Source organism: Tachypleus tridentatus, chromosome 6 (assembly GCF_004210375.1).
Source record: "Tachypleus tridentatus isolate NWPU-2018 chromosome 6, ASM421037v1, whole genome shotgun sequence".
Lineage (NCBI taxonomy): Eukaryota > Metazoa > Arthropoda > Merostomata > Xiphosura > Limulidae > Tachypleus > Tachypleus tridentatus.
This window is the reverse complement of record NC_134830.1, coordinates 12,208,412-12,228,834: the sequence shown is the minus strand read 5'-3', so window position 1 is coordinate 12,228,834 and position 20,423 is coordinate 12,208,412. Positions and strand designations below refer to the sequence as shown.

At 33.6% G+C, this 20,423-nt stretch overlaps 1 protein-coding gene across 1 annotated transcript in view; it reads right to left on the bottom strand.

The window, feature by feature from the left end:
* LOC143251934 (dynein axonemal heavy chain 7-like) overlaps nucleotides 1-20,423 on the bottom strand; it is a 557,556-nt gene that overhangs the window by 66,187 nt on the left and 470,946 nt on the right. The gene's annotated exons all lie outside the window — the stretch shown is intronic.

Sequence of the window (20,423 nt, the reverse complement as noted above, 5' to 3'; positions counted from 1 at the left end):
TCCTTGTAACATTGTTATATTAACATGAGGTGTCTCTTGTTCTTTGAAACATGTTTTATAATAACTTACGAGTTCTCTCTTCTTTGTAATAAGTGTTACTTTAACATTAGTGTCTTTGTTGATAAGAAGTGTCACATTAACATGAGTGTTTCTTGTTCTTATTAACAAGTGTTATATTCACATGAGTTTTTCTTGTTTGTTTTATAAATTAGTACATTGACATGAGTGTCTCTTTGTTCTTTTTAAGAAGTGTCACATCAACATGAGTGTCTCTTGTTCTTTTGTAACAAGTGTTACATCAACACGGTTCTCTTATGATTGTAAATGTTTTATGTTAACATTATTGTCTCTTGTGTACTTTCTGGCAAGGTGTAAAGGTAACACGAGTTCTCTTGTTCTTTGTAAGCAAGGGTATATAACAAGTTTGTCTTGTTCTTTCAGACAAGTGTTATATAAACCTGCGAGTTCTCTTGTTCTTTGTAACAAGTGGTACCTTTACATGAGTGTCTCTTGTTCTTTGTAACAAGTGTTATAATAGCAGTGAGTGTTTCTTCTTCTTTGGAACAAGTGTTACATTAACATGGGTGTCTCTTGTACTTTGTAACAAGTGTTACATTAACAAGTGTCTCTTGTACTTTGTAGTGTTACATTAACAAGTGTCTCTTGTTCTTTGTAACAAGTGTTATATTATCACGGTTTTCTTTTTCTTTGTAATAAGATGTTACGTAACATGAGAGTCTCTCTTTGTAACAAGTGTTACATGAAAACAAGTTCCTTGTTCTTTGTAACAAGTGGTATATTAATCATGACCTCATATTCTTTTTTTTGTAACAAGTGTTTTTATTTACACATGATAGTGTCTCTTATTCTTTGTAACAAGTGTTTTATTAACACGAGTGTGTTGTTCTTTGTAACAAGTGTTATATTAACACAATTCTCATGTTATTGTAATAAGTGTTACATTAACACAAAGTTCTTGTTCTTTGTAACAAGTGTTACATGGTTCTCTTTTTGTTTCTAACAAGTGTTATATAAATTCGAGTCCTCTTGTTCTTTGTAATGTATTGTTGCTGTTAATATGAGTGTCTCTTGTTCTTTGTAACAAGTTACGTTAACATGAGTGTCAAATTCTTTGCTAACAAGTGTTACCTTAACATATGTGTCTCGAATCTTTGTAACAAGTGTTACATTAACATGTGTCTCGTTTTTTTGTAACAAGTTTTATATATATAGGAGTTGTTCCTTTTTTTAACAAGTGTTATATTAACACGAGTGTGTCTGTTGTTCTTTGCAAGAAGTGTTATTTTACCATGAGTGACTCTTGTTCTTTTAACAAGTGTCATATAACATCTTTCTCTCTTTGTTTTTTGTAACAAGTGTTATATTAACATGATTGTTTGTTGTTCTTTGTAACAAGTGTTACATAAACCTGAGTGTCTCTTGCTCTTTGTAAAGTGTTATATTTTCTGAGTGGAAATTTCCTTAAAACGAGGGTAAGTAGTGTTTGAAATGTCCTTAACTAGGGTAAAACAGTGGTGAAAATAATTTGTATCCACGGGTTGTAAGCAGTGGGTGAAATGTCCCTAGCATCGGGGATAACTACTGGGGAAAAGTTACAGCGATAGTGGTATGGTGTGGGAAATGTCTAACAGCGGGTGGTAAAAAATGGGGTAAATGTACTTGGAGCGTGGGTGAGCAATGGTGGAAGTTTCCTTAACAACGGGTGTGGTTGGTTGTGGGGATATATCCCAAGAAATCAGCGAGGTGGGGATAGGGGAAATTTCTTTAGCAATGGTGATAAGAAGGGAAATGTCCGACAACGGGGGCAAGCAGTGGCGGAAATATCCTCAACAACACGGTGTAAGCAGTGGGGAAATATCCCCCAACACGGTGAGCAGTGTCGGAAATGTCCCTAGCGGAAGCAGTGGGGAAATCTTCCAACCACGGGGAAGGAAGTGTGGGAAATGTTCTCAGTAATGGGGTGGCAGAATCGAAATGTCCCGGGGTAGTAAGCAGAATCGGAAATGTCCCTAACAGGGGTAAGGTGTAGGAAATGTCTCTAGTAACCGGGGTAAGCAGAATGTCCCAGGAACAGGAGGGGACAGGAAATGTCCCAGCAACGGGAGTAAGCTGTGGGGAAATGTCTTTAGCAGGGGTAAGCAGTGGGAAAATGTCCCTAGCAACCGTGTATTGAGTCGGGAATGTGCCTCTCAGCGGAAACAGTGAAGGAAATGTCCCAACAGCGGGGTGAAAGGTAGGGAATATGTCCCTAGAAATGGGGTAAGCAGTGGGTAGAAATCCTTAAGAACTGGTGTAAGACTGTCCAAAATGTCCTAGTAACTGGGGTAAGCATTAGGGAAATGTCCTTAAAAAAGGTAAGCTGTGGGGAAATGTCCCTAGCTGTTTTAGAGACATTTCCCAACCTGTTTACCCCGTTGCTAGAAAATTAACCCCACTGCTTACCCCATTTGCTTGGGACATATCCAACACTGCTTACCTCAGTTGCTAGGGACATTTCCCCCAGTTCTTATCCCATTACTAGGTACATTTCCCCCAGTTCTTACCAACGTTGCTAGGGACATTTCCTTAGAACCTTAGAACAAGAGTGGACATTTGCACTTATCTGCAATCTCATGAATGTAACTCACCCTTTTGGAAAGGTTAGTGCCTGGAGATGAAAATGATTATTTTATAAGAATGTTAAGCACTGCAGAAAATGGCTCAGTACAGGTAAATTGATTAAAGTGCAGCCCAAAATGGGCCTACACCATAGGAAAGTCTTGTTAAGCATTTGGTGGGATATTGTTGGTGGGATTCATCCACTTTGAGTTGCTGCCACTCAATGTAATGATTACATCAGACTTCTGTTGTCAACAGTTAGAGCACTTGAATGTTACACTGAATATTGCTGTAATCAGTCGTAAAGGTGTTGTGTTATACCAGGATAATACATGGCCCCATACAACAAGGATCACATCTGCAAAGATTGAAGAGCTAGACTGAAAAAAAACTTCCACATTCTACTTATTCTCCAGACCTTGTCCCATCCAATTATCATGTATTCCAAAGTTTGCAGAACTATCTTGATGGAAAAGAGCTTGAAACACATAACTGAAGATGAAACACACAATGCTCTGTACAGTAAACAATATAATACATCACTTTTGGCTTTCCATTGATTATAATAATTCGTATAAAATATCAGCAGGAGAGAGCTACTGGAAATTTGTAAAAGAGAGAATGCAGTACGTGTGCATGGGAACTATGTCTCGTTTTGTATCTTGTGGCTCCATATGCAAATAAGATTAAAGGCTATAAAAAATAGGCTTTACCTTAGTAATATCTGGATTATAATGAGAAATATATGTGCAACTTTGTACTTCTCAAGAGTTGTAGCAAATAATTAAAAAAAGAGAGAATACTTGAGAATAATGTCAGAATTTTCATACCAGGGAAAATTAAGGTTTTGTAAATATTTTGTTATATAAACAAGAACTTAATATTTACAAGATATTAAAATTTGATTCACTGACTATGTTTTCATGCCAAGATTATTTGTATATAATGTTAATAAAGTAGTTTAATTAAATTGTGAATGTAAGTCTAAAAGGAAGGGGGTTAAAAGAAAAATTTAAGATAATTTAAATAAAAGTTCTAACCCATCAATTAAACATTTTTTGTTGTTTCTGAAAATCAAAAATATCATGTAAAACACGAATCATAAAAATGAGTTAGTGTTCAAGAGTCAGAGCTCATGAGGATTACTGTGCATCTTGCCTTCCTATTAGTGGACGGCTATAGTCTAATGGTAATTAAATCACATACCAGCATACTACTCACTGACACACAGTGAAGTGAGAGCTTTATTCTAGACTTATAGCATGTGTAGGAATTTACACAACAGTGTGAAAAAGGGTAAGAGTTCTTTGTTATGCAGAAAGACAAATTTATGAAGATAACACCAACCCATAAGTATATAAACACTTTTCTGGACACTGGTATTGTTGAAAAGATTCAGAACCCAAAGGAGATAGAGGAAAAGAGGTTATCTACAAAGTTATAGAATGTCTATACATGATAGAATGTCTATACAAAAGACACAGATTAACAAAAGACTGAAAACATAAAAGATGAAACTTAGAATCATAAACAAACTCTTCCAGCTAAGTGTTGGTGAAATTCAGTGTAAACCACGTACTGAGCAAAAACCTGCTAATCAACCACATAATTAAGGCAATCAATGCTATGTGGAAGATTAGTTAACAGTTTGTGTGTGTGAAGACAGAGAGGTAAAGACAGACCATAAAGAGAGAGCTAAAAGCTATAAATCATTCCAAAACAACAAAATCAAAGATGAATGAATCAAGGACAGGTAAATTTTAAAACTCCCATCATGGAACCAAAACTTTGACAAAGGAACTATCATGAGATTCTTACAAGTTCTATCATTGAAAGAAAAAATTCAGATAACAAGTGAGATAAGAAAGATATAAAACAGTCTTCAATCTCCAGAAATTTCTCCCGCCAAAGATGTTCAGAAATTTTTTGTCACATTTGTTAAGAATTTGAATTGAAACTCATAAAGGCTTTCAGGTCTATGTGATTGAACTTACAACTTTTAACTTGCTTCTGGTGAAACATGATTTCTAAAATATAATCACTTTAAATGCAAGATTTTCTTTGTAACCATACTGTATTGCTTCAATACTCAAGGAACTTACTTCTGCTATGATCTTGAGTAATCATCGTTACAGGAAAATATGAACATTCTTTTCACAATATCTCCCCAGGATTCTATTGAGCTTGTTTTCCTTCAATTTGTGATTGATCATTCATTTTATTTTTCCCTCACAGCTCGCATTTTCCATTTCTGAACATAGGATCTAATTTCCATCAATTCTGAGTTTTGTGAAAAATAAAACTGATGAAAAGTTACACTTCCCTAACCTAATCAAGTTCACACTGTAACAGTTCTTGTAAAGTAGTTTGTTAATAAAACAGTATTTCAAACACTAGTGTGTTAGCCAGCTTGAAGAATCATATTACTTGAAAAGGACCTCACCAGCAATGGTTATAGTAGACGTAGTCTGGTCGAGATATTACTATACGATTTTTTTTTATTTTACTCAGATGTTTTTCCTTTTGTACAATGATGAAGCCACTGACCTTCTGAGTCAAACACTTTGAAACAGACAGCTATGTTGGTTAAAATGCTGATAATATTACAAGACTGAAAACATAAGACACTAAGTCAATAAATCTGAGAAAATGATCAAGAAAAATTTACAAAACATAATCATAGCAAGCAAATACAAACTGACTCTTTTTAAACTACTCAAAGCTAACACGCCAACTTTGTACAGGCCTCCCAGTTTTGTTATTTACTAGACAGTTAATTTACTATATCAAGGTTCTATTAATTTCAGATATTGTTATGCATTGGTTACAATTAATTTACATTTCTAGAATTCAAACTGAAATACAACTACATAAGAAATGAAATATCACAGTTTTAATAAATGATAATGTGATGCAATAATAGACTATACACATAACATTTTTAAACATTTGGGAAAAATTTATATGATCAAATAGCAACATTTGTACTTTTATTTAGCAAGTTATTTCCTAGTATAGAATATTCTCTTGAAAAGAAATTTTTCTTGCATGTATGTGCTGGGTTTTAAAATATTCTTACATTTGAAATCAGACATAAAAGATAACTTGAAAATAAACATTTCTATAAAATTATTTGCAGTACGAGTGAAATTGACATGTTCCAACACAAAAATACATTTCTGATACTTACCTATAATGAGATAATATCTTTTCCTTCTCTATGCACTGAGACCAGGCAAGTAGAGGTGCACAGAAAGAAGGGAGGATGGAAGCACAGAAAATATCTATTAGAAATATATTTTCAGTGTTGGAAAATGTTAACTGATTATATAATATCTTACCCTTACTCATATAATAACAATAAACAATGAAAAGGTGGAAGGAGGTGCAAAAGTTATCTAAACAAGCATCCTCTTTGAATATACCCAAATGGAACTCATGAACTGTGACACCCTTTACAATGGAAACATGTAGGGCACACCCATGACAAACTGCATCCCTTATATACAAGGATATTCTCTACTCAAAATAAAGATATGCTTCTAAGTTCAGGGAAAATTATGCACAGTCCAAACCCAAGTAATGGAAATGGATGTGCAAGATGGTGCAGTATGACTAAAGTGATAAAACCATACATGGTGGGTTATCTACAGTGCAAAACCAGACAGTATCAGGTATTTCTCATCCACTCTGCATTAGACGGATCTACACCATTCACACCAACAGAACACCACTGCTCTACTTTCCACTGAGTAAAACTGGTTACACTCAGGAGGAAGTCTCTGATCCATGACCCCAGCAACTAAAAACTAGCAAATGGCAAGAACTCCCATACCCTACTAAATAAAAAGGGAGTAAAAACACACTGGGGAGGTTGGAGGAACAAAACACCTTAAGACAATGCAATAATTTAGCATGCAACCTTACTTTTAAAAGGCTTCCAGTCCTGGTTTATTAAACTAAAACCAGAAAAATGGGCAGTTATTCCAACACTAGTTTGCTCATGACAGTCCATGAGCAGGTATGGTTTGAATTGGGTTTTGTTTAACAAATAAGATACCATGAGAACAACCTCTAGTGGTCTTTGGAACATCCCATCTCAACAGTGAGCATTACAGACTTGATTGGCTGCAGGATGCAAACTTATATTTTAGTATACTGTTGGGCATCCACATGCCACTGAGTAGGTTACTGAGGTGTAGAATAGAGCACCTATAAAGGTAAAAGAAAAAGATAAATGATTTGAAGGTTGCAAGTCTTTTAGACTTACCCTGTCCCATCAGGATATATCAATTTAAACAGGTTTATCACACTCCACTTTAAACTCTGAAATTCAGGGAGTAGATGTATTATTTGAGAGTTGGAAAATACTTACACCTGGCAGGGGTAGGTTAAATCATGAAGTTGTGACATGTCAGGTAAAGCATAACTGCTCCTTGGCATAACTGAGAAGTAAACTTTCCAGCATGAGTTACAAAATCTGTGAATGGAGTGAATTAAATATTTGCTCCCAGATCTTTCAGCCATCAAGTAAAGTACAGCAAAAGCAACCAGGAAAATACCAAAACATTTGTCTGATATATGTTTCCATTTTACTACAAGTAAGATATCTAACAGCCAACTGAGAATGACTCCTCCCACTCTGATTATTGTACAACACCAGATATGGGATGGAGAGACCTGATTTGGCTCTATGCCAAATATAATAATCCTAGAATTCACAAGTTAGCTTGTCAATAGGAAAAAAATTATGAAAATAAACTAGAAAACACATAACATTCAAAGTATCTCTGAATGATCATAATACTAGGAAACCCAACAGCAGCTCTTTGTAGAGAAAAGTTATAACATTATCTTAACAAGACACTTAGATACAGTACAAAGACAGAAGACACACTGACAAAGTTGGAAAGTGTCACAAGATCGATATTGCTAAGAGCAATTGAGTGGAATACAAAGGACTAGAGCAAGTGATAAAAAATCAGACCAATGTTTAGACAAGCAAAGAAACACTAGCAGTCATGGAACAGTTGCAAGTCGCAGAGGAGGTAAGTTTTGTAATATTTTTAACATTCTTCCATGTTTCAATAGAAAGATAGTCATTAAAACAGCACATACTATTATTTCAATTTAAATGTTTAAAGCATTATACAAGTATAAACTCAATGTTATAATATGTATTATTTCATTGACATCAGTACTACTCTCATGAAAAAGGTGTGTTCATTTGTATAAGGTCTAATTTGAACCATTTGCATTTGGCATGTTTATGAGGATACATGCGTAAATTACAGAGAAACCTACATTTTCATAAAAGCAATTTTTTTAATATTTTGAGACAAACATTTTAAATACAGCTTTGCTTTACAACATAATGCACACAAACTTACTTAATCTCTGTTTAATTCCCAGTTTTTACAACTTTCTCAAACATCACCAAATTTCCAAGACCATACCTTCTTAATCCCTTAAGGAAGACTTTCTTTTCACTATAAGAAAATTAAAATTTCAAAATTATTTTGAGAAAAATCTAACTGTCAATTTAGATGAAACCACTAATATCTGTGCTTTTTTCTAAAAAATATTAAAACAGAAACTCATTCTTAACATTCTTCTCTAATAAACTGAACTAAAAGAATAAACTTGGAAAATATTAAAAACATATATTAACAGCAAAAAGTATGAAATGTATATATACAAAATGTAAAAAACTTCAACATTAAAAGTAATAAAGTTTTATTTTAAGCTTATTATATGCAAACAGTCCTTGAAAATATTGTTTACAGATTTTACCTTTGGAATAATTTATTGATACTGTTGCAAGTACTATTAACTTGTTGCAAAATCTGGTTATATAAATACAAAAGAGAAAAGTGATGCTTTAGATTTTAATTTAATGGTTTATATGCTTGAGTGGACTTTATTACCATGTTTGTTTGTCTTCTTATGTTCTTGTAAAATAATATAATGAATACTGCAAATATTTTATATGTAAAATATAAATAATAACTAAGCTCATTACAAATATACTGAAAATTAAAAGTTTCCTACACTGAAAATGCATTTTTAATGGATACTTATCTCTTTCACATAATAGCTTTTCTCGACTTGCATTGAGCTCTATGTGCACAGTTTTTGTTCTCCACTAGCCTTGATGTTTCCACCTATCTTTACATGTGATAGAGACCGTAACATGCAAAACCCACCACCAACAGGATTATCACAAACCCTCTTTGTACAGATGACTCTTTTATTCTTCAGTCGCTCTGATCTGGCTATCCAAGGAGTGTTAAAGTAAAATTTTAGGCTCATCTCATTTGTCAGCCGGACACGTATTTTTGGTATTTGATTCACTTGTCATGTGCGTATGAACTACTGAGAAAGACATAGCTCGTTTCCAATGTTGAGTAAAAATCATTTGCAAAAATGACTGATTTGACAACATTCACAATGACCAAGTTCAGCTTATGGGCAAGTCAATGTACATATAAAGCCTATAGTATGATCTCTTTATTCTTTACTAAACACAACTACACTTGTCACTCATTGCACTGACATCAACATGCACTGAGTTGTCAAATTTCGTATATCAATTACACTTTATACTAGTCCGCCTGGACATGTGCATTTGAACTTTCTGCTGTCATGAAACCAGTAAATCCTTAATGGATAACTCATTCGAAGAAATATCTAATAACAACTAAAAATTGTTCCCTTCTAGACAAATCTTTGAATTCATCTACCAAAATGGAGAATAGCTTTGCATTTGCTACTTTTTCCTTGTTTCATCTAAAATGATATCTGATATAATTTCAAGTAACGCATTTTGTAATGTGTGATGATTATACTTCGCATTAACTTGTTCTTCTGCCAGCTTGGATCGCAGCATTTCTGAATATTTTTTGCAATAGATCCGATACTGTTATGAGATTGACTTCATTAACCTCATAATTTGTCTCTTAATGTCTCCTTTGTGCAGTGTTTCGGACTACTGTTAGTTTGACCGTATCCGCTACAGTTTTGATGTATTAACGATTTGTACTCATCGTTTCTTTATGCTGTTTATGTATTAGATGTGATACTGTATTTTTTCGCCGTTTTACTTTTGTATGCAGCATATCTGCCTTTACAGTCAACGTGTCACTCTGATTTATTGTGGTTAAGTTTTAAGAAAATTGTTAATTATTGCAATTAAAGAAATACACTCACGTGCATTCGATACAAATTCTGGCAACACTAACGGAAATTACAAACAAAAACTAAACTGTACATAACATATACAATTAAATAGACTATTAAAACAGTCTAAAATTAAACTGACTGATCACTTTATTAAAACTCAAATATCGGGTGTACCTAATTTCGTTTCGATAGTAGCCAGAACTTCACATCGAATGGAGTTAAAAAGATACATGTAATTGTCATATTCGATCGTAGAGACGAATGACTTAAAAATTGTGAATATTCAACCCACTAAGATTGAGTATAGGTATCACTACGTTTTTCGGTGGACAAAAATGCAGGATATATCTATTTATTTACTTCGTTATTTTGTTGGAAAATATTTGGTCATAAATTTTGAATTAAAAAAAAATCGAATGGCTCATCTTTTGTAACACGAATGTTCCCCTCTACGCTACCTCCTGCAGGCTTGCATTGTTAGAAGAACTAAAAATTATCAAGCACCTCATACGGGTTTGTTATATATTTTTGCTGTATCACTGACATAATAAAGGGTGAAATGCGATGAATGAAATCATACACTACTAGCCATTAAACGTCAACAGCTTGAACTCTGAGCATTAGTAAAGATATGATACTTATCTGCGTCTACGATACGTATTTTTGCACGACTTGTCCTTTTCTGTGATAGACCACTGCTATTAAGTCCTCTGGATAGTATGGTTTGGAGACAATTAAATTTTGAAAGACTCTGTTAATTGTTTGTTTGTTATTAATTTCGTGTAAAGCTACACGAGGGCTATCTGTGCTAGCCGTTCCTAATTTAGTAATAAAAAACTGGAGAAAAGGTAGCTAGTTATTAGCACCCACCGCCAACTCTTGGGTTACTCTTCCACCAACAAATAGTGTGAGTCATCATCAAATTATAAGGCCCTTACGGTTGAAAGGGCGAACACGGTTAGTGGGAAGGGAATTAGAACTGGCGACCTTCAGACTGCGAGTGAAACGCCTGATCTAGGAGACTCTTAAAGAAAACGATTAAATGATAGATCGCCTAATGCCTATTGCAATTAATAATTATTTGTTAGCCATATTACCCATGTTCAGTATTTAACAGACATAGTATTTTTTCTAGTAAAATTCACAGTGTCCTTAGTTTGGCTTCGGTGGTAGGCTTTAATAACAGATAGGTTCGAATACAGTTAAAAAACAAAAAACTAATTCGCTGACGAAGATCTTGTGAGATAGGTACTCATTATGGTATCTCGTAATTTCTAACCTTACCCATTGTATTGTGTAATAACTGTGACTTGATTTCATTTTTGGATTTTTAGGGCTCAGGTAAAAAGCTGAAGCGGTATATAACCTTGGAATATACAAACAGACTGGGTTTTTTAAACTTGGACGTAAAGTGCAGGAGAATCTTAATAAAGTGACCATCATGGAGAAGTAACACAATTACGTCAGACTAATACTTTGCAACTTTAATGGTCTCGAATATTGTCGTCTATTTAGCGATTAATAAAATGGTCGTCTACAAACAGCATTAATTACAAAATTAATGTGAGGGTCGCGGATTCGAATCCCCGTCACACCAAACATACTCGCCATTTCAGTCGTGGGGGCGTTATAATGTGACGGTCAATTCCACTATTCGTCGGTATAAGAGTAGCCCAAGAGTTGACTAGCTGCATTCTTTCTACTCTTACACTGCAAAATTTAGGGATGGCTAGCGCAGATAGCCTTCGAGTAGTTTTGCGCGATATTCAAAAACAAAATCAAACAAACTATAGATATTGAAAAGAGGTAGTTTGTATTGTTTGTTTTATAAGAACTGCGTCTCTACTTATCTTACCACAAAAAGTGTTCAAGAATAATAGAATTTATTGTTTACTCAGGTTTTAATCGTATTATTCTGTATTATAGAAACTAAATGAGCTGGGTGTATTTCTAGTGATTGACTTGCAGGGCTGCTTACCAGAGGTCCAGAATTTGAGCCACAGTAATCTGGTAAAGATACTCTCAACTTTCATCTGTTGAAGGTTATAACCGTGACAGTCAATCTCGCTACTTCGGTAAGAGTAGATGTAAAGGCGGTGGGTGCTTGTCAGTGGTGATCATTACTTCAGTCATTAGTTTCTAAGTTAGCGATAGTTATGCCTGAACGTTATGGAGTTTCTCATATGGCCATTTAGCCTACCTGTCGAGCAATAATATTACGTATATGAAATGAGTTCATGGTGTTGGTTTAGATCTAACTTGAGACAGATTTTACATCGAGTTAGTTTATCAGTAAATAATTTAACTTAAGTTTAAATAATGATAATTTCTCACTGTTGTTCTTTTTAGTCAGTTCAGGAAGCCTAATAATTGTAGCCAGATGGTTGTAGTTATACTTACATTGCCGTATCAGAGAAATGATTAATAAATATTCTGTTAAACAATTTTCGCTTTTCTAAAGAGAAATCAAATTCTAACCATTGTAGTTCATTTGAGTTTTTCATCTGTGGGTTCAGAAACAATACTGTGTTATATAATAAACAACTCCTCTTAAACTTGTTGTTATTTGTTATTAAGTACAAAGCTACACAAGTGGCTATGTGCTTTGCCCACCACGGGTGTCGAAAGCCGAGGTTTAGCAGTATAAGCCTGCAGACATACCGCTATGCCACTGGGAGCTCCTTTTAAAGTATTTCAACACTAAGAGTAATGCTTCACTTCACGAGGAATTCCACTACTAGACTGAAACAGTAAGACTTAATAAATGTGTCATCAATTTGGATGTGAGCTTGTCAAAAGAGGAGAAAGTGTTTTTTTCTCCGCTGGGTGTCGCTTCTGGCGAAGAGAAGTAGTCTTATAAAGTATGTGAGATTCTAAAATAATGGTAACTGTATAGAACGTAAGGTTTAATATCCAGCACTGTCAAGAACCTGGAAGCGATATGAAAATATAAGATTTATGGTCAGTAAAAATTATACCCACATTTTTGTTTTTCCCATTCATATAAAATTAGACTTGAAAGACTTACTTGTGAGGACTGAAACAAGGCATTAGTGATCATGTACACTGTCTTTAGGTGACCATAGTTATGAAGATTGATGCAGAAGAGAAGATGAGTGATTCCAAGCAAAGGGAAAAGAAGCGCAGTAGCTTTGATGGCTTTCCTGTAAAAACAGTTATTTGTTCTAATCTAACATTTATTTTCATTTGAAAAGCTGTTTACATTTCATTTGAATAAAATCACTAAAATATTTCGTGGATTGTCGTTTTATTTCTAGTGATTACGACTGATTTTTATTTTATAGATTAATTTTAAAACTCTAGTCAATCCTGGAAGCTCTATCTAATTATTTTAATATTTAAACTTGTATAGCAGTCACAGCCTGATATAAATTTTATAGTAAAGAGTTAATTTTTAAAGAATACAAAATTCTATAAATCTCTCATCATCTGGGGATTCTGATATATAGGTGTACATTCGAATGACAAGCTGTTGGTTAAAAGAAAACAAAACAAACCTGAAACTGTTTATTGGTTTATCATCAATGATCGGATACGTTTCAGGTGGAAAATATGTTGAGTCATTGAAGTAATCAATAAAACCTAAATAATTCTAAGCACCAGAAAATTTTGAATTTATATGTTACTAAAAAAATTAATTGCTCATAAAGTGAGAAAGGCAAATATTTTCTAATTTTCTCATAGTTTTCTAGATTCGTATAGTCACTCTATGTTTATTTGTCTTCGAATTTCAAAATAGTTTTTACCAATGCTGAACTTCTGATTAAAACAAACAAACACTAATATCTACCTGACATGCGTGGTTTCTGTGGAATTGTTCTTACGCAGCTTCGTCACCAATATTCGTACAACGTTGACTAAGAAGATAGTATTTACCTAAAAAACAACAACCAACAACATAGGCATTTAAACTCCCGACCGTCTACATCTATGCACATATGTATATGTGTGTACATATATAGATATCGTAGTAAATGGAGCGAGAAAGTGTATGGGAACCAACGTATAGTATTTATATATACACCAACTTGTAGTTATTTGAGTCGAGTTTCTTTTGTTCCTATATTATCATACTTTTCTCCATGTTTAGAACAATTTTTTTTGTCCCCGTATATTGTTTAAGCTTATGTTTGTACTAAATAGATAAATAATTGAAACCTAATGGGGGTTTATATTTTCATATAATAAATCATACACTATTAAATTGGACAAAAGTCTAGTGTACTTCTCCCGTCAAACCAAAATGATGCCGGCATGGCCAGGTGGTCAAGAAACTCGACTCGTAATCTGAGAGTCGCGAGTTCGAGTCCCCGTGACACTATACATGCTCGCCCTTTCACCATTGGGATGTTGTAATGTTGCAGTCAATCCAATTTGTTGGTAAAATAGTAGCTTAAGAGTTGGCGGTGGATGGCGATAACTAACTGCCTTCCATCTGGTCATTAACTGCCAAATTAGGTACGCGGATAGTCCTCGTGTAGCTTTGCACAAAACTCAAAAACAAATCGATGTACTTTCGGGAAGAGGCTAATATACAACATTCGAAGAGACAAATAACGAGGGGTATGTTAAACCAAGAAAAACTCCAAAAATATTTGTAAAATATTAAAGTCACTAGAAAATTTGAAGATATACCACATTCTCTGCTAGTTATATAATAAATATTCAAATAATTTGGTTTAATTGATCTATTAAAAGTCATCTCTATGTATCTATCCATATACAAATGACGTCCGTATTTTGGTTTGTTTGTTTGTTTTTGAATTTCGCGCAAAGCTACATGAGGGCTATCTGCGTTAGCCGTTTCTCATTTAGCAGTGTAAGGCTGAAGGAAAGGCAGGTAGTCATCGCCAACTCTTGAACTACTCTTATACCAATGAATAGTAGAATTGACTACCACTTTATAATGCCCCAACGGCTGAAAAGGAGAACATGTTTGGAGTAAAGAGGATTTGAACTCGCAACTTTCGGATTACGAGTCGAGTGCCTTAACCACCTGGCCATCCCGGGCCTCTATATCCTCGTAGTATTAGTTTTTAAAGAAGGTTTTGATGTGTATTTTATATCGATATTCTATCAATCTAAGCAATATTTTTTATTGATTACAGAGCAGGAATGGCTGAAGAAATATTAAAAATACCATCACTAAAAGAACCAGTAGAATGATAAAAAACAACAAGTGAAACTTGTGTAAACATAAGATAGATATTCTTATTTATATTTTATACGTTATTAAAATATCCGTACAGAAATGTTTATCGTAGTTCTAATCACTTCTCAGGTGTTTAAATCATCCTTGGATTTCTACATAAAGAAATTTCCGTGAAAAAATACAGGGAGTATTTAGTTGTAGAATACATTTTCAAATAATTAAGGTTACTTGAGCTGCTGAAAGCGCCACTAAAACAATCAGTAAATGAATTTTTTGTCCAGGATTATTTATTCTTCAAATACACGTGTATAAAGGAAACTCAATGTCAACGTCTTCGAAATAAAGAGTTTTTAATAACCTTTCGATTGAATGCTTTGTAATATCTGTAATAATTCACATTAAGACGTCGACTTCCTTTCTTTGCGACTAAAAACACTAAAGATTGTAACTACTTGTCGAGATGACTTGTAACTGTATGTTAAAACACAGAAATGTTTTGTTTTATTTTATTGTATAAAAATAAACATGAGTGTAATGCAGCAGGAAGAGATTAGCACATAAGAAAATAAACTACATACCATGAAAGCCGTAATCATGGGTCCTGTAACGATCCATATGTAATATGTTTTTCCGTACCCTTTCCAACATGGCGTATTGAGGAACCGAGCCATGATTATTGACCTTGAAATAATAAATAGTAACGGCAAACCTCAAAATGAAAGACTGCTACAATACTATGGAACGGCAAATTACAACAACAAATAAAAGTGTTACGTCCTGACGTAATACATACTTGTTATAGCATTACATAGCCTAGTGAAGCAGATCTTTGGGAAAAGAAACTTATTATCATTGGACCCCTAGTGGTTACTTCATCACATTTAATCTAAACAAGACACTAAGAATTTTAACAGAATCACTAATTACTTTGACACATTCACGCATGTAGATCTTAAAAGTCTGTTGGGTAGGTACTTTATTACGTTACTGGCACGTTCTTAAATCACGTGTAATTAACCATTATAACTAATGAACAAAATAAATAAAAGTTCTACTCACATAATACCTTTCAGGCGTGTTTGTTGAAAAGATTAATGTGTTATGTTTACACATGGAAATGTTACCGTGGTAAAAACAATGAACTCTGAATGATGCTCACTAATATGGATATAACTTCTTAATCAACTCTCTTAGCACACAGGTACACAATAGACTATCTATGCTCTGTCCACCACGTGAATAAAACCCAGTTTATAAGTCAGCAGACTGCCGCTGTGCCACTGGGCACAATCTTCCATTTACTACTTGTAGAAATGTACAGGCAGCCAGGAAGTGAAATATTTTACCATTATTATTCCTCTAGTCTTACTTTGCTAAATTAAGGCTAGCGCAGATAGCCCTCGAGTAGCTTTGCGCGAGATTTAAAACAAACCAATCTTTTTCACAAGGCCTTGTGAATCTAATCCCCGTCACACCAAACATGTTCACTCTTTAAGCCGTGGGAGCGTTATAATGTGACGGCTAATCCAGCTAGTTATCACTACCCACAGCCAACTCTTGGGCTATTCGTTTACCATGACTAGTTGGTAGGGTGTCCGAACTTTTTCCTCAGTTCGAATATGCATTTTTGTAGATTTGCATTTACAGTAAATCTTGAAAAGTCTTTTCTTTGGTTTTAATTGTTTAGTTATATTTCTATAATTTCTCAGTATTGTTGAAATTGAAATTAAATATCTATATATCCAAAATGTTACAAAAGTACACAGGCTTTCATAGGGTATCCTAAAGCTTTCACATGACTATACGTGAGACTCGCTCTTGGTATTACTGGCAAACAAAAACAGCTATTAAAATTAAGAAAGATGTGTCGCATGTGAATTTAATGTAATCTTATCTGAAAAAAATTTAAAGTGGCACGGCTATTGAGGATTCCCTCTTGCTTATTAATATAAACCACAAATAAAACTATACAAATAAAATCAACTAAAAATTGATAATAACTCAATCAGAACAATATATAGATTTAAATATCATTGACCTACAGTGACACAGAGGTATGTCTGCGGACTTAACAACGACATTAACTGGGGTTCGATACAAGTGGTGGGCAGAGCACGGATAACCCCTTGTATAGCTTTGAGCCCAACTTCAAAGTGAAGAGTACTGTACACAAATTAATGCAAATTTTCTTATCAAATGTGAATCTAATCCAAATAACTTCTGAAGCTGGAAAACTTTTTTTGAAAAGTTTTTCGTTCTTGTTAATCAAATCGTATACATTGTTTCATAAATGTCAAAACAATAAAATCCACACGATACCTTTTTAAAATAACGTCGATATTACGTTCAATAGCACGTGTACATCAAATCTATAATTCACTACAATATGTCCTTTGTCTACGTACTTGTGAACACTTAAAAACATATGTTCGTAGAGTTCCGCGTTAAGACATGAGGGGCAGTGATCGTTATGTTTAATATTCTAATGGTAGAATTCCGGGTTATAACTTCCACATTATATCTATGGCTTATTATTATGTTTAAAATTGTAATATAATTTCAATTGTTATTGTAGCCAATATATAAGTTCAGGTTAAGAACACGACGAAATTTTATTATAAATATCGTAAGTTTATCATTAAAAAAATTATCTTTGGTCTTTGACCTGTTTTGACTCGGATGTTAAAGAATAAAGTTTTAATACGCCTCCACTATTTCTTCATAACATAAAGGCTTAGCATAAGAGATTATGGTCCATAAATTGCTTTCTAAAGCATTAATGAATGCCTATCGATGAATTATAATACACAAAGAAACGCAGTAAAATCTGTGCCGACCTTTACCTGACACAATGTCAACAACATATTTGTGGCGAGGGTCTTAATCTTCTCACCTGTATATATGAACGAAGACCCATCATTTTATGTTCTTGATGTGTACGTTCTATACATTTTATGTAGAAAAACAGACGAGTCCAAATATGGAAGACCGAGTATTATCTAAAACTTTGAAACATTCGGTTTCCAAAATAATGGAGTAGAGACAGATTGTTGACACAATAAATGTTTTATTGACGTTAAACAAAATTATTTACATGATGAAAAAAATAGTTATTGAACATTTATCTACAAGAAAAACAATAGATCATGTGCATGTAATAAAGGTTTTGATTGAGTTACCAGTTCAAATATAGAGACTCTGTGGACCTGACTACCAGAATTCATCATGTGTAGCAAGTCCATAAACCAAAGAACACGTAGAAAACAATGTGCACTTGGAGACTTCACATACAGTAAGTTCCATAACCTAAGAACATGTGGGAAACAATTACTTGGAGATTTCGGGTATCGATCCCGGTACTTCTCACAGGCTAAGCGAGTGCTTCTTTTACTTTTCTTTCATTACACTTATCCAAGATGAGAGATAAAACCATTACATATGTACAGAAAAAAACATATATACATAAAGGGCACCGTATGGCCAGGTAAGTTAAGGCGTTGGACTCGTTATTGAGGGTCGCGGGTTCGAATCCTGGAGAACATGTTCTCCCTTTCAGCCGTGGGAGCGTTATAATGTGACAGTTAATCCCATTATTCGTTGGTAAAAGAGTAGCCCAAGAGTTCATGGCTCACTACCTTCCCTCTAATCTTACACTGCTAAATTAGGGATGGTTAGCACAGATACGTACGCGCGCAGTTGCAGTGTTAAGATCCTGTTGTTATTGCAGGTAATAAAATAAGTTCGTTGAGTTATATTGATATTTGTTAGATCGTGTTCCATACTTGGTGTAAAATATTTTGTTGTTGTTGTTTGGGTTTTCTGTTATGTTTTCTATTTATTTTCATAAGTAAATACGTTGTATGTATTTAAGGTAAGTATGCTTGTATTTCGTTACAAACAATACACATACTTACTGTCATTTTCATGACATGTTTTGACCATTTTATGTATTGTGTTTATATCCCTACCTATAAGACTGAACTGGTAAATATAAAGCACAGTGGTATACTGTAACGGAACAACTATCATGTAATTAAACGTGGTTCAAGTCTCTACCATAGGAAAGTTCTTGATGTTTAAATTATGTATTTATTTTTAAGTTCTTGAGAATTGTTAAAACCTTTTAAATCTTTCAAAGTTTGTTACTGATTCATAAAATCTATATTATATAATTATTTCTAGAATATAATTTAGCATTTTGTGTTTTTTTTAATAATCCAGACTTTATTACATTCATTAAATCATCTGTTAACTTAAAAGCTGGGGTGATTTTATACCAAACTATTTTCTAGCTCCTTCATTTGTATTTAAAACTTAGTAATTAAAGCTGTTTTAGTGACAAAAGTTTTCATAAGAAAATCGCGAATTAACTGAATAGCACAGGAAAAAAAAAGAATAGTGAATGGAGAACAAAAACTCTTTATTTATTTCACTACCTGTTGTTATCGAACAAATCTTAGCATTATTGAATTATGTATTTATTTTATTTGCGATACATATTTTTACACTGAGGGAAATCCAACCCCTGATTTTAGCGTTGTAACTCCAGAAACATACCATCTAACTAATATGTTAAAACATTCTAGGCCAAGTATAACTACATAACTATCACCATCTTTATAGACATTTCTATACAATGTTTTTTGAAACCGTTGACGATTTAACTGTTGTAATAACATCAGGATTGTTACAAAGGCTGATTAAATTCTCGTGGTTAATGTTGCCCCTGTGATTCTACTTTTCTGATTTATGTTATATAACACATTTTCTACAACTATAACAAAACTAAATTATTGTTAGATTTAATACATTCTAATGGTAAGATGTATCATATCAGATTAATATATGTATTAAAGTGTAAATTATTCACACAGGTTTAAAACTAAGAGCCTTAATTAGAACATAAAACTTAATCATTTATATGTTATTGAAGAAAATATAGAAGACAAACCATGTTCATAAAACAGTGACCATATACAACAGAAAGGTATATGAACTTCTGGGAGACCAGCCAAATAAGTCTGTACAACAGATCTAAGTGGTTATATTTCCTCATGAAGTTTTCTGATATGTTTTTTGTTTTTCTTCTACTGTAAGACACATCTGTGTTTCTTCTTTAATTGTTATTTAACAGAGACCTATCATTCATGTTCATGAAGTTAGCAGATATATGGCAAAATAAGATATAATTTGTGTGTTGGTTTGGAGCCATTTGGGTGTTACCTGTGTTAACTATTACTAATTTGAAATGATAGACGATACAACAACATCTCGATCTAGTTTTTAGCAACAAATAATAAAATTAACCATCACGTTATAACGCTCTCACAGCTGTAAAGTTGAGCACCATCGGTGACAGGACGTGAACTCGCGTCCCAGTAGTTGTTAATCGATTAACACATATAAAGATATGTTAATAAAGATGAAGATATGCTGTATAAAAACATAA